We start from the raw sequence: 15,087 nt of genomic DNA, 5'->3' as shown, positions 1-15,087 counted from the left end.
GGTTTTTGTTTCAACCGATCGAGTACCGACAGTTTAACCAAAGAAGTTTCTGCTAAAACAAGCAGCACCTGACTGCAATCAACTGATTACACTTGTAAGACACCAGATTGGTGGATACGTGTTGTCTTGTTTTGTTGGAATGAAATCCCTCGCCCGCTGCGGCCCTATGTGTAATAGTTTGAGACCACTGAATTATGGCATAAACAATGAAGTCATTTTATAGACAGAGATATATAGAGATATATTATAATCAATTGGATACATAAAACTTGCTTTGAAAAATAAATTCTTTCATTTGTTTATTCAGGTTGATCATAGAGCTAGTACAGAAAATGAATCAAACTCCAGTTCAGCCTTGCAGTACTTTGAGCGCCTCAAGTCAGACAGTCACAGTCTAGACACATTTTCTTCATTTTTTCTCAAAGTGCACGAAATTGATGCATTTTACAATAAAATGTGTAAAAAAAAAAAATTTTTTTTTTAAATCCCCGGGGGGGCATGCCCCCGAACCCCCTAGGGGGTCGGTGTTTCCCTTCGTATAGCAATTCTTGTGGGCTGGGCTGAGTCAAAGTCCAGGGCTGCTTTTTAGTCCCAGTCCGCCCCTGCAAGGTGTCAATGGCGACTTTTGAATTAATTCGGGATCAAGCCAATAAGTGCGTTTTGTCTTTTGACTGACGCCATGGTTTTTCTTTTAATCCAGGCAGAGAGAAAGGAGAGTGGACACAGATTAATGTAAATAATCTTCAGCAACTCCTTCACAACAAACATAAGTGTCATATAGTGGAAATACAACAAAAATAATATTCAAATCTCTCTCAAAAAAAATAGCGTTTACAAAAAGAAAAGTGCTTCAATCTGTATTAATGAGGCTCTATCTAAGTTAAACAATAATTCACATAGAACTGGCATTCACAAATTCATAATCAAACAGATTTGCAGAATACACATAAAATTTACTCAGACTTTTGTCAAACTCTATTCAAACATTTTATCAACTCGTTTAGCTCAACAAATACAATGGATGGCAATATAGTCACAATATACAATCTATGATGCTGGGAGTCGTTATCAGGAGTCTTGTTTGTTGTGAAGACAACACTCAAATGGACATACAGTGGGGCAAATGAGTATTTAGTCAACCAATAATTGTGCAAGTTCTCCTACTTGAAAAGATTAGAGGGGCCTGTAATTGTCAACATGGGTAAACCTCAACCATGAGAGACAGAATGTGGTAAAATAAAAAACAAACAGAAAAATCACATTGTTTGATTTTTAAAGAATTTATTTCCAAATTAGAGTGGAAAATAAGTATTTGGTCACCTACAAACAAGCAAGATTTCTGGCTGTCAAAGAGGCCGCACTTCTTCTAACGAGGTCTAACGAGGCTCCACTCGTTACCTGTATTAATGGCACCTGTTTTAACTCATTATTGGTATAAAAGACACCTGTCAGTCACACTCCAAACTCCACTATGGCCAAGACCAAAGACCTGCACCAGGCTGGGAAGACTGAATCTGCAATAGGTAAAACGCTTGGTGTAAAGAAATCAACTGTGGGAGCAATTATTAGAAAATGGAAGGCATACAAGACCACTGATAATCTCCCTCGATCTGGGGCTCCATGAAAGATCTTACCCCGTGGCGTCAAAATGATGACAAGAACGGTGAGCAAAAATCCCAGAACCACACGGGGGGACCTAGTGAATGACGTACAGAGAGCTTGGACCACAGTAACAAAAGCTACTCTCAGTAACATAATGCGTCGCCAGGGACTCAAATCCTGCACTGCCAGACGTGTCCCCCTACTGAAGCCAGTACACGTCCAGGCCCGTCTGGGGTGCGCTAGAGAGCATTTGGATGATCCAGAAGAGGACTGGGAGAATGTGTTATGGTCAAACGAGACGTGTTTGGAGAAGAAAGAATACTGAATGGCATCCGAAGAACACCATACCCACTGTGAAGCATGGGGGTGGAAACATTATGCTTTGGGGCTGTTTTTCTGCAAAGGGGCCAGGACGACTGATCTGTGTAAAGGAAAGAATGAATGGGGCCATGTATCGAGAGATTTTGAGAGAAAATCTCCTTCCATCAGCAAGGGCATTGAAGATGAGACGTGGCTGGGTCTTTCAGAATGACAACGATCCCAAACACACAGCCAGAGCAACAAAGGAGTGGCTTCGTAAGAAGCATTTCAACGTCCTGGAGTGGCCTAGCCAGTCTCCAGATCTCAACCCCATAGAAAATTGGTGGAGGGAGTTGAAAGTCCGTGTTGCCCAACGACAGCCCCAAAACATCACTGCTCTAGAGGAGATCTGCATGGAGGAATGGGCCAAAATACCAGCAACAGTGTGTGAAAAGCTTGTGAAGAGTTACAGAAAACGTTTGGCCTCCGTTATTGCCAACAAAGGGTACATAACAAAGTATAGAGATGATCTTTTGGTATTGACCAAATACTTATTTTCCACCTTGATTTGCAAATAAATTCTTTAAAAATCAAACAATGTGATTTTCAGTTGTTTTGGTTTTTTCCCCCACATTCTGTCTCTCATGGTTGAGGTTTACCCATGTTGACAATTACAGGCCTCTCTAATATTTTCAAGTGGGAGAACTTGCACAATTAGTGGTTGACTAAATACTTACTTGCCCCACTGTAAATCACAATGTACCCGCACTAAACAGAAAATTACAGCGTCAGTCGAGGGACAAAACGCACTCATTGGCTTGATCTTTTGTTAATTTAAAACTGGCAAATGACACGTGGTGTATTTAAATCACTACCATACATAGTTAAAGATTGACACTGTGAAATACAATGGCAAGGTACTAGTTTATTTTCTTGTTTAAAATCTTACAAATTTTATTAAAACGAAAACATTAAGAGAGGTTTTAATATCAAGTTATTATAACTCTTACTAACATTTATCTTTTAAGAACTACATGTCTTTCTATCCGTGGTACCCATCAACATAGTAAGTGTCGCTAGGATGATTATAAAAGTCTCTGATTCCACTCGAACAATGGAATAAAAATTGAAAAATGCCTGCTGTGGATGTTAATACGACAAAATTGCGAATTCGCTCATTTCGCTGTCAGTCCAAAAGGGATTCTGCCTCAGACATCATCCAATCATCATGCAGAGAAGGAGAGCGTCCGGGTCAGCCGAGCACCGCCCACAGCTCATAGACCCCTGAGATCATGGGCGTAGGTTTGCATAGGGACGGTAGGGACATAACACTAGCAACTTTTCAGGATGCTCAAATTGTCCCCACCAAATTTTAAGCAACCTTAACTTAAGATATAAAGAGTTCAGATATATGCCGTAATTTTCGTACTGTAAGGCGCACTTGATTATAAGCCAAATTTGGCACACAAACAACATTTGTTCATAGATAAGCCGCACTGGACTATAAGCCGCAGTTATCCTCACTGTATTATGGGATATTTACACTAAAAGATATCAACCGGTAACACAGTATTTGACAGCGGCATCATAAGACTGTCATAACACCAAATGAACCACCATGAAGCTTTGAACCAATTAGCTCCAACGCTTCATTGCTTCAAGAAGCTTCATTTGGCCATCGCTGTTCTCTTGGGGGAGACAGTCAACCTCTGCTGCCAGCTGCTGTCAACACTGTTGTCATCCAACATGCCTCCTAGCATGCATTGTAGCGCTACAGATGTAAATAACAAAGCAAAATTCATGTCCTGTGCTAATTATTTCTCCAGTTACTGCTCTAGTTGTTTCATTAAATGCTAGTTATGGAATTTATTAACACTTTATTTGAAGGTGGCGCCATCAGCCTGTCATAAGACCATCATAATTATGATATGACACTGCCATGAGTACTAAATAATGCTTATGACAGATGTAATTTTGTGTCATCTGGCAAATTATTTCTTTTTTGAATGGTTGTAAAAGATCCGAGCTGGACATAAATGTTAGTGACATAATTTGCCAGATTATGACGGTCTCATGACAGTCTTATGACGCCGCTTTCAAATAAAGTGTTACCTATCGACCCAAATAAATCAAATAAGCCGCACTGGACTATAAACCGCACGGTTCAGGATGAGGGAAAAAAGTAACGTATAGTCCGAAAATTACGGTAGGTAATTTTGATTGTCTTACCATATGCTGTAAGGGTAGAATAGACTACCATTATTAAGTGAATTTTTTTCATTATGTTAAGACTTAGTTTACCCTTTTCACTTGCAGAATGTGCCGGTCCATTTTTTCCCCCTCAAACCAACATTTGGTTGCCTGATTACTTGAAGCTACTCATCCCGCCACAAAGACATACACACAGACATACTCACACAACCCCGACAGATTCATGTCGACAACATGCCGCCTCCTACGCCCCCTTCGAAGTTTCTTTTTTGGCCAGCAACAGCCACTATAAGTAATGTAAAAAGAACTCAATTTTGTGGAGGTAGGGGAAACACTACTAATTTTGCTACTGAAAGTTCGACCTGCATCAGAGTTAGCATAACAATAAACTTGATAACTTGCTAAAACTACTGCGGTCAGGTCAGCCTCCACTAGGAACAACGAAGTCAAGCTAGTCGTCCTTTATTTGGCTCATTGTTTGCATTATGTGCAATACGGTAATATTGTCTCTACCAATGTTGACACCAAACCTACCGTCTGATGGGCAAGATAAACCCAGCCTTTAGCCAATGACTCATCTCGTTTCATACTCCCATCTGATACATTGAAACTGTTCAGACCAATCGAACACTCAGATCTCCATTCTCCATTTCAAGCAGCTGAACAGAACAGGTTAAAAAAAAAAAAAAAAAGATTTCAAAGTTAGTGTCCACATGAAAAACGACAACCGACCGACGTCCCCAAACTTTATCACATTGTCACATTATGGTTCCTAGGGTGAGGTAGACATATAACAGAGTTGAATGACCCGAACAAATTATGCAGTAGAAATGACTGATTTAGCCCGGCACAGGCATCCACATTTAGCACATCGTTCCTGGTTACTACTATTTATTTTTAAAATAACAATCACATCTAATGAAAGGAACATCTATTTTAAATGTTAATGAAATTTGAATCGAAGAGCAACACTATAATGTACACTATATTTGTTATACACAGGGAAAATCCAATAGATGGATGTTCCTTTCCTCAGGCTTCTCAGTGAGTTGTTTGAACACAAGGGAGGACAAAGTACTTATATGGATGCTCCCGTTTCAATGACAAAGTATAATATGAGTGCACATCAACTTAAAGCCCTTGTGTGATGTAACCCTGGGCTATTTTCAGGCTCCTGCTGCAGTCCACAGAAGGACAGGGAGGACTTGGTCCTCATTATGCCTTTTTTTTTTTTTTTTTTTTTTTTAAATGCTTCCCTCCTCGGCTCTCTAGCAAACATTTAGATAGCTTTTTAATGATTAACTAGAGAAGATTGAGGCTTTTAGCACGTTTGTGTTACTTCTAGTTTGCAAATCCTCAAATCGGTGCAAGTGTCTTATTTTATTTCAAGTGGCAAAATTGAGTAATGTCCGGGCCGGCCCTGTGCATAGACAAGTTAAGCAGTTGCCCAGGGCGCCATCTAGTGGAGAGGGCGCCAAATTTCTTTGGAGGGGAAAAATACACGTGAAAACTAGGGCTGTCAAACGATTAAAATTTTTAATCGAGTTAATCACAGCTTAAAAATTAATTAATCGTAATTACAACGGATATATACATTCAACATACTGTACATAAGTACTGTATTTGTTTATTACAACAAATCAACAAGATGGCATTAACATTATCAACATTCTGTTAAAGCGATCAATGGATGGAAAGACTTGTAGTTCTTAAAAGATAAATGTCAGTACAAGTTAAATTTTATATTAATACCCCTCTTAATGTTTTCGTTTTAATAAAATTTGTAAAACTTTCAATCAAAAAATAAACTGGTAGCTCACCATTGTTGATGTCAATAATTACACTATGATGCTGAAACCCATAAAATCAGTCGCACCCAAGCACCAGCAGAGGGCGGCAAAACTAAAAAAAAACCCTAGTAACAAGTGCACATGACACTGTGCTGTCATTTTAATCTGTTTGAGCGGGGCATGCTTCAAATATTTTAACGTGATTAATTTTTTAAAAATAATTTTGAAAGCCCTAGTGAAAATATTTTTTCATGCAATGATTCCCGAACGTTTTCTTTTATATGAATTGCAGTTCAATAGGTTACAAATTTAAAAAATGTCAAATCGGGGCACTCACTGAAATGCATGTGAAGAATTAAATGGCAGTTTCAAATAAAGGATTTATTGCCAGGAACGTGAAAACAAATCTCTTCAAAACACAACTAGTAACAGGTAACGACAGGCATGAGACAAAAACGTACCCAGAAGACAATGTTGTAGCTTTAACTGCAGGTCCAACAAACGAAAACGCACTGGCACAGAACAAGAAACAAGAGGGGTATACAAGGAGTAGGGCTAATGATAATCAGGTGTGGGCAATCAGGTAATCAGGGGAGGAAAAACATAGCTTACAAGATTAACACAAAGGCTACGTCTGCACTAGGACGGATAATTTTCTCCAGGGTATTTTGCCGGCTTTTTTTATACCTGTCCACACTTACGTTTAAGGTGTGTTTAAGAACCCCCCCCCCCCCCCCCCCCGGCTAGGTACGCCTCCATTTATATACTCACCAGGGGTCGCGTTAACCGAATATTTTCCGTCGTTGACCGTTTTTTTAAAACGGTGACGGAAAAAACTGACATCCATCCGTCATTTTGACAGGTTGCAATTCACACCCCAGACCACAGGATGGCGAGTGAGCATATTAATTAGCTATTGTCTCTCTTGATGCATGACGTCGTTGGCCTTACTCGGAAAAATGTCCGAACTAGCATTCAGGTGTAGCAAACACGGAAACGTTAGGAAGCTTTGGAGAGCATTATCTAAGGCTACGTTTATTCTACAGGTCTTAATGCACGAATCCAATTTTTTCGTGTTTTTCCGACTCGAGTCAGGCATTAACTTGATGGTCTGAACGGGACAAGTCGCATAGAAGTGGACCATTTATAATCCGATCTGGGTCATTTTTGTATGTGGTTCAAATCCGATCTGAGCCACATTTTTCCAGACTGTCACGGCGGTCTGTACCGTCCAGTGTCCCAAATCCGATCTCAGCTGTGCGTTATTAGCGCCTAGCTTGCAGTGAACACGGCTTTTGGGGAAGGGCCGGGCTTGAAAACAGTCATAAAAAAATAAAAATGGGTTGAGGATAAGCATGAGAATGATCGGTTTTCTCTCTGCTCTATGTGAACTATATTTCAACATTTCCTACACGGCCGAGAGTCGGGAGAGGGGTCTGGCTGCAGCCCGTCTTAAGAGTCGGGGCAAACTGCTCGTATGCGTGTGTGACATGCACGGACAGTGCGTGCATGCTATCGATCCATATAAACTGTGAATATAAGCCTAAACGGGGATTATTTATGTCTGTTATTTGTCTCCTCCTTTTGAAAAGCAAAATATGATATCCCTGGAATGACGGATGACTTGTCATTTGTTTTGATGCTTCTGCGCACCGGCGCGTGTCGGACTGCGAATAAGAGCGCATGCGTAATACTTGAATGGTCTCAATGGACAAAAGCAGTCTGAACGGGCACGCCAAAAAAAACGATATGACAAAAAAATCGGATTTGTGCATTAAGACCTGTAGTATGAACGTAGCCTAATTGAATGAGCAGGGACAAACAGCTTGGAGTCAGAAGTACGTGCGCTATTGTCAAACCTGAACGCACCCCGAGTCTTGGATGACAAATCAACAGAGCAGAGAGTAGATACAACATGGCTGGTAGTTTCTTCAATTTATTCAGAGTTGAGTAAGTAACGCACCGCTTTTGACCAACACTGCAATTGAGTATGTCATTATTATCATTTTAAAAATTTAAGTGACGGTTAAAAATAGATTATGACCGGATTTTTATGACCCTGTCAGTCAAAATGACAGACAACGAAAAAGTCTAGCGCAACCTCTGATACTCACGTTCGGTCAGAATTGAGTTGGGAGGGGCCATTCCCGCAGCTGGCTGATCGGACACAACGCGGGAGACGAGCTCTGTAAAAAACGCTCATCTCTGCGTCATCCACGATGGGAGGACCACAAATGGGCATTGAATCGAAGCATATTATTGTGGCGAAGTTTGAAAGTTCAAGAAAAATTTGTGGAAAACAAGAGAGGAGCAGGAATGCCACGTTGTGATCGTCCGCCTCCAATGTTTACGATGCTGTCATGCCGCACTAATTATGGCGATGGCATAACGTCACTTCCTTAGTATCCGATTGTTGTACGGAGACAGCAGTCCATATTAAGCGGCAGGTAATACTACCCGCCTACATTATCCGTCTAACAACTAATCCGGATAATAGGCATACTAGTGTAGGCTACATGTCCAACAAATTACATGTTTAAGGCCGTTATCCGTCCTAGTGTAGACATAGTCTAAGGCCATGTCCACACGTAGCAGGGTATTTGGCAAAAAGAAGATATTTTTCTATGGTTTGACTTATCCACACGCGCACGCAGATTTAGACCAGGGTTCTTAAAAACTACGGGGAAGGTGAAGATTTGTGAATTCTGCATTTGTGGCTCCATCATGTGGACACTGATAAATGAACATTTACATCACTGGCTGCGACAAATTTTGTCCTCACGTCACACATGAGACCAATTTTTACATTTGGAGTATATTAAATAGGCGCTTAGGGCGGCACAGTGGCTGAGTGGTTAGCACCTCTGCCTCACAGTTCTGAGATCAAGGGTTCAATCCCGGGCTTCGGCCTTCCTGTGTGGAGTTTGCATGTTCTCCCCGTGCCTGCGTGGGTTTCCTCCGGGTACTCCGGTTTCCTCCCACATCCCAAAAACATGCATGGTAGGCTGATTGAACACTCTAAATTGTCCATAGGTGTGAGTGTGTGCGTGAATGGTTGTGTGTCTCCTTGTGCCCTGCGATTGGCTGGCAACCAATTCAGGGTGTCCCCTGCCTACTGCCCGAAGTTAGCTGGGATAGGCTCCAGCACCTCCGCGACCCTCGTGAGGAATAAGCGGCATGGAAAATGAATGAATGAATGAATAAATAGGCGCTTTTTTGCTTCCATTTTTTTTTTTTTTTTAAATCTTGCTGTGCTTCTTATTGAATAATGTGTATTTTGGACAATTATTTTATTGTTTTGAATGTACTTAAAAATGAATGAAAGCGGTTGGCTATGGAAGTTTTTTTTCAATCTATAATGCACCATTTTACATATACATAGAACTAAAAGGCATGTAAAATAAGTAGAGAGAATTTTGGCAGCCTTTGAAGCCTTTTTTTTGTTGGCTAAAGCCTCACAATCCCTCTCTCAACGATCAGAAATATCATGGGAAGCAATGTGGGGAAGAAAGGTAGTAGTTGATCTTTTTCTTAACACCCTATTTAATTTCCCAACGCTGAGAAGATATATCAATTGGTACCATTACGCACAGTCATGGTTGCACTTCCCATCATGCATTTGGGCAGAACAGTTAAATGGCTGAATTATCATTTACTGAAAGCTCATAAAAATCCACTAGATGTCAATATTTAGTCACAATATACGAAGTCACATTTGTCCTTTAAAAAATACAAGTCTTTCTATCTGTGGATCCCTCTCACAGAAAGAATGTTAATAATGTAAATGCCATCTTGAGGATTTATTTTCATAATAAACAAATACAGTACCTATGTAATGTATGTTGAATGTATATATTTGTCCGAGTTTTATTCATTTTTTTCTTAATGCATTGCCAAAATGTATATGATCAGGAAAAATTATCGGGAATGATTGGAATTGAATCGGGAGCAAAAAAAAAAAGCAATCGGATCGGGAAATATCGGGATCGGCAGATACTCCAACTAAAACGATCGGGATCGGATCGGGAGCAAAAAACTTGATGGGAACAACCCTAATTATTACCCCTGCCACCTTGCCTGCCTTCTTTGCGCTTGGGTCCCCCCTCACTCAGAACAGTAGTACAGCAGGGAATGCATTTATGTATTTAATTAATTTAAAAAGTCATTTTTTTTTAGGACTGAAATTGGTGAAAAATTAATCAAGTAGTAAATAAAATAAAAAAACTATTAAATTGTAGAATTCAACTTATTTAAGTAAATCATCGTTTTACACTATTAATGCAAGATGTATTTGTTATGATTGGGAAAAAAATAGTGTCCAACAAAGATTAAATGAAAAAAAGAGATCCTTCTTTTGTCTTTTTGGTGCTTAATATTCCACTACATATAATTATTGCACCATTGCAGGTTAGGGGTAAGGTGCTGAGAATTTTTCCACCATGTATTGATGTCATCGATGTCAATTGTGAAGCGCTCCCATGGGAAAGGCAGCGGAAAGCAAACAAATGGACTGAATATTTCTTGAACCATTTATTAAACAGCACATGTGACACTTATTGTAGATTATGTGCATTTACTAGTCAGACACTTTTTTTTCAATTCTTATTGCTGCACATTTTCATGGGAAGGAAAATGACATTCATAGATGTATGTTCTGTTTGACTGAAACATATCAGGCCGGGCTACTTGTGGAGTTTTCTCAAGTGCTCCTTGGACGAAAGTGCAGTACACATGTAATGGAGGAAGTTAGGAAATTACAGTTTCACAGACAAAAAAAATCCCACACATGGTAAAGTTTTGTTGCGAAATCATCCAGCTACTCTACCTAGTGTGGAATCCGGAGATTTAATTTATTAAGATGAGCACAAAGTTGGCACCGGGCATGTTAAGGAGTTTCCGTCATACATTCCATCATAAAAATGGATGAAATCTGCAGTGTGCTGAAGCTGCTATTGAAAGGTTTCATTATCTTTAATTGATTTAAAAAGTGGCACAACAATGATATTGGAAGGTCAGCATATTATGTTTTAAAAACATATAAAATTCGTATGTATATGTAATTTTATTTGATTAAAAAGTTTTTTTTTTTTTTTTTATAAAATAATGTTTTTATGTAATATAGCATGGTACTAAACTAAATATGTATATGGTGGAAAACACAGAGTAGGCTGAAAAAGCAGGTTCTGCTCTTGCACCCCTCTTTAAAATAAACTGCTGTATTTTAAGCCAAAAGAAGTGTTGTGTTTGATAGAACAATATGTCTATATGCTGCCATAGCAGATTCATGGCGCATTAAGCCCCGAACTATTTTTCATTTGTCCGTTTTACCCTGGAGACCCCCATTTACAGATACCGCGCAACCGTTTTTGTTTCAGCCCAGCCATAAGAAGAAGGTAAGTAATTATATTTATTACTCGAAATGTGTATCATTTTTAGCTTAGAATCATTAATTGATGCCCAATATTTAGTTGGACATCTTTACAAAATTACTACTTTACGAAATTATTCACTCGTATATTTTAAACTTTTAAACAAATTACTCCACAATGAAAAAAACTGTGTCTGTAAATAAGTCACTGATATCCACCTCATAACTATCGCTTGATTGTATTTTTTTTTTTTTTTTTTTTTTTGTTACTGATGCATTTTCCCCAATATTTTAGATGATAAATAATCGATCCAAACAAACAAAAATTTGGCCAAATTGGGAGTCTCAGAGCAGAACTTCAAGTCACCTTAGTGTTTTCCGCCAAATATATATTACATATATTTATATATACCTGTGTATATTAGAGATTATCAGTACAACAGCAAATTAATGTTGGACATTTTCAGTTTACTTTAAAATACCTAAAATTGATATTTCTAATAAAAAATGTGTAATTAAATAACAAATTCTATTTATTTTCATTTATTAGATTATAATAATTTTACTGTGACCACCCAAAAAAAATGTGTATTAATAACAAACTTCTGAGGAAGTAAACAGTTATTACATTTGTGCAAAAACCAAAGAAAAAAAAAAAAATGGAGCGTAATGCACTCACATCAAGTAAAATTTGTGTTTTAAGCTTCAGTTGTTTTGGGGAAAATTTTTTAAAAAGGTCCAAGTAGTCCCTTCAAAATAAAAGCAGCAAATTCTAAATAAGCCACAGACCCCCCAAAAATACTTGGATCCCCGAGGGCCACTGATGGTTGCTAAAAAGACGTATTGTTATGGTTAACATTACAGTTGTCCGATTATGTCTTTTGAACCGATAACCGATATTCCGATGTAGTCCAACCCAAAAATCCAATACCCATATCAAACCGATACCGTTATGTGCGGTCGTGAACTTAACATATTACTGCTAATTTTATTGTGATTTCCAACTGGATGCTTTGATAATGATAAATGTAACAACTTCAAGGTTTTCCAAATGAAATTTAAATAAAATAAACGAATGGCTTCAACTGAAGTCATATAGTTAAAGTGCCAAAATATGAATATCCCATGTAAATAAAATACCTTGAATTGAACCAAAATGTCCATAATTAACCCAAAGAGCCACTAGCAAAGCATGAGAAATACAGGCAGACAAGCATAGGAAAAGACAATCCAATGACAATTCCCTAGATGCATTTAGCTGGGTTTTTGCACAGATTTTTGTATTTTATTACTTTTCTCGTTTTCTCAGTGACAGTAGTTATAATTCATTATTTATCCTTTATTGTTTATTTTATTTGCGCACCATGTGGGTTTAGGGTATTTCCCCTTAATTAACAAATCCCATGAATCTTAGTTTGGAGACACCTAGGGGCCCTCTAAGCACAGCAGCTGAGTTAAGCTGTGACCAGCCCGTGCACAAAGGTTGCAGGCTTGTACATTAATTTATAAGAATACAGCATACATACTAGTGCAAAACCGATACCTTTCCGATATTAGTTCAAAAAGCTTATATTGGCCGATATTATCAGATAAATCTACCGTATTTTTCGGATTATAAATCGCAGTTTTTTTCATAGTTTGGCTGGGGGTACGACTTACACTCAGGAGCGACTTATGTGTGAAATTATTAACACATTATGATATCATTTCACATGTTATTTTGGTGTTTTGGAGTGACACTGATGGTTTGGTAAACTTGTTAGCATGTTCTTGATGCTATAGTTAACTGAATAACTTAATAGCTAAGGCCACGTTCGCGTTCTGCCCTTGGCAATGTGTGTTCAATTGTATTATTTACTTTTTTAATTTTCAAATGCATGCTTTTAGTTTGTGGCGCTTTCACGCCCACGTGGGGGCGCACTCGCACTTGTTTACGCGAAGAAGAGCGCTCACACGCCAGAAGAAGACGGATAGCTTCGCAGCGTCTCTGAGCGAGTGGGTGAGAGAGCGAGAGACACGGCTGCGAACCTACGTTCATTGTTTATGCTTGTAAAATATCTCTACAGACGCAACACCTGTGTGTGTCATCTTTCCTGTTATTGTTGTGTTTTCCACCCGCGATCAGACACTTAGAGCCAGTTGTGTGGTTGTTTGAACGATGTGCTAATGCTAGCAAACGCATGCTAACCGTTTGTGTCATTGCTGTAATAGCACCTAATTATCATTTATTTACGTTGATGCGAACCGGTTTGGTGTCGAGGACGAAATTGATTCAGCTAATTATACGGACGTCCAGCATCGTCATTTGGGAGTTTAGCTCGCTGTATAGCCAGGACCAAGCCGTAGCGTCCTGGTGAGGACAGTATATTCGCATTTCGTTGTTCATGCATCATGTAAAATCATACTGTACACTTATTCAGTACGCTGTTCTCTATTGTGTTTTTATTAGGGCTGTCAAACGATTAAAATTTTTAATCGAGTTAATTACAGCTTAAAAATTAATTAATCGTAATTAATTGCAATTAATCGCAATTCAAACCATCTCTAAAATATGCCATATTTTTCTGTAAATTATTGTTGGAATGGAAAGATAAGACACACGACGGATATATACATACAACATACTGTACATAAGTACTGTATTTGTTTATTGTAACAATAAATCCACAAATGCCATTATTAACATTCTTTCTGTTAAAGTGATCCACGGATAGAAAGACTTGAAGTTCTTAAAAGATAATTGTTATAGTTACAAGTTATAGTAATTTTATATTAAAACCCCTCTTCATGTTCATGTTTTAATAAAATTTGTAAAATTTTCAATCAAAAGTAGAGTTAATTTAATAATAATAAGAATAAAAATAACAATAATAAAAATAGAGTGACCAAAGTCTAAGTTTTACGTGTATTTTGCATAGCTATTTTGATATGGAATGCCAGTTCATTTTGCATTGTTGTTTAACTGTGTGTCAGAATAGGGCCTCATTACTATAGACCAGTGCTTCTCAATTATTTTCTGTTACGCCCCCCCAAGGAAGACGTAAATGTTTCGCGCCCCCCCAACTCTCTGCCGCCACTGTAAATAGTATCATTCGTCTATATTACTATTATAAGTACGCCTCAGCCTAACATTGTGTCCTTTTTTTTCTATTAAAGAAAAAAAGTAACATAGATCAACTTATAATAAAGTATAACTTTTTTAACATTGTGTTGCTTGTAACAGAAAAGACTTAACGCCCATCAATTTGCCTGAAGTTAAAAAAAATAAAAAATAAAAAAAAAGTCACATCCAAACTGTAAAAATACACTCAAGGTACATTTTTGACCATTTGATACTGAAAAATAAAATGTAATAAAATCAGTAAATAATAACAAATTCAAATTGATTAGAAACATTTACTCTTCAGGACAACATGCCAAAAAATTTGACCGAAAAAAAACAAAACTGAATAGAAGGGGGGAAAAAGGTCTTTGGACAGAAGGAAAGTTTTTATTTTCGCTGATTCACCACAGTGCTCACTGGTTTACTGATATAACACTGACAAAGCAGGACGATTGTGACAATTGGCAATATTCGGCACGTTTTCGCTGAAAAACAATCAAGCGGCTTATCAATGAGATTGAGGTCTAATGTCTTTAAGTGGCATCTTAACTGATTTGGCTTCTCCGCTATAATCATTTTTAGACTCAGTAAACAGTGGTCTTTCCTCATTTCCCACTATATTAAAAGTCAAAGGCAAACGGCCCGAAAAAAGCGCATTCTCGGCGGCCGAGGGAGAACCGTAGGTGAGGGCGGTGGTCGTGACGATCCCAAGC

Source organism: Corythoichthys intestinalis, chromosome 14, assembly GCF_030265065.1.
Source record: "Corythoichthys intestinalis isolate RoL2023-P3 chromosome 14, ASM3026506v1, whole genome shotgun sequence".
NCBI classification, from domain to species: Eukaryota; Metazoa; Chordata; class Actinopteri; order Syngnathiformes; family Syngnathidae; genus Corythoichthys; species Corythoichthys intestinalis.
The sequence above is the reverse complement of the archived record's forward strand: the minus strand, read 5'-3'. Positions refer to the sequence as shown.